Source organism: Arachis ipaensis, chromosome B05, assembly GCF_000816755.2.
Source record: "Arachis ipaensis cultivar K30076 chromosome B05, Araip1.1, whole genome shotgun sequence".
Taxonomy (NCBI): domain Eukaryota; kingdom Viridiplantae; phylum Streptophyta; class Magnoliopsida; order Fabales; family Fabaceae; genus Arachis; species Arachis ipaensis.
This window is the reverse complement of record NC_029789.2, coordinates 139591342-139592178: the sequence shown is the minus strand read 5'-3', so window position 1 is coordinate 139592178 and position 837 is coordinate 139591342.

Below are 837 nucleotides of genomic sequence, written 5' to 3'. Positions count from 1 at the left end.
ATCCACATATTAATGCAGTGAGTACATGAAACCTTTTGTCTGAATTACTGAATTGGGATCTTTTGTCTTTTTTTCTCCATTATTTTGAGTTATATGTCGAGTATGTCGAGCGAAAAAGGTTTTCAACCTGTTACTTTTCCACCGAAGAATTAGAATGCATAAAGCTTTTAGAACCGTGGAATTATAGAAAAAAATCCACATATTAATGCAGTGAGTACATGAAACCTTTTGTCTGAATTACTGAATTGGGATCTTTTGTCTTTTTTTCTCCATTATTTTGAGTTAGAAATGTTGTATGTCGAGCGAAAAAGGTTTTCAACCTGTTACTTTTCCACCGAAGAATTAGAATGCATAAAGCTTTTAGAACCGTGGAATGAAAATCATTATAGAAAAATGCATAATCAACTAAGGTGTTAGACTATAAAACTAAAATTTATAGTAGTGAACACTGAACAAGACAATGTAGTGTTTTGGTCTAATTCGACAATACTTATCTAAATAAACCCTAAACTTGCACTTCCTCAATCCTAGAGGGCAGAGGGTGCACTTTATAACAAGATTGTCTGTTATTTTTATATAGGAGTATCAATTTCCCATTCTATGCAAAAAAAAATGGACATGCTACTCACTATTTTTTAATTATGAATGGTGTTAAAGTTCAATTTACATAACAAGAGAGGCCACTACACGAATTTCCATTGAAACATGACATATAAGTAAAGGGGAAAAAACCCGGATGACCTGATGAAATGATTAAATCTAGTAGTCAACATTTATTAATACTTTTAAAATTATATTATCCATCAAAATAAAATATTAAATTATTTTCAAATTTTA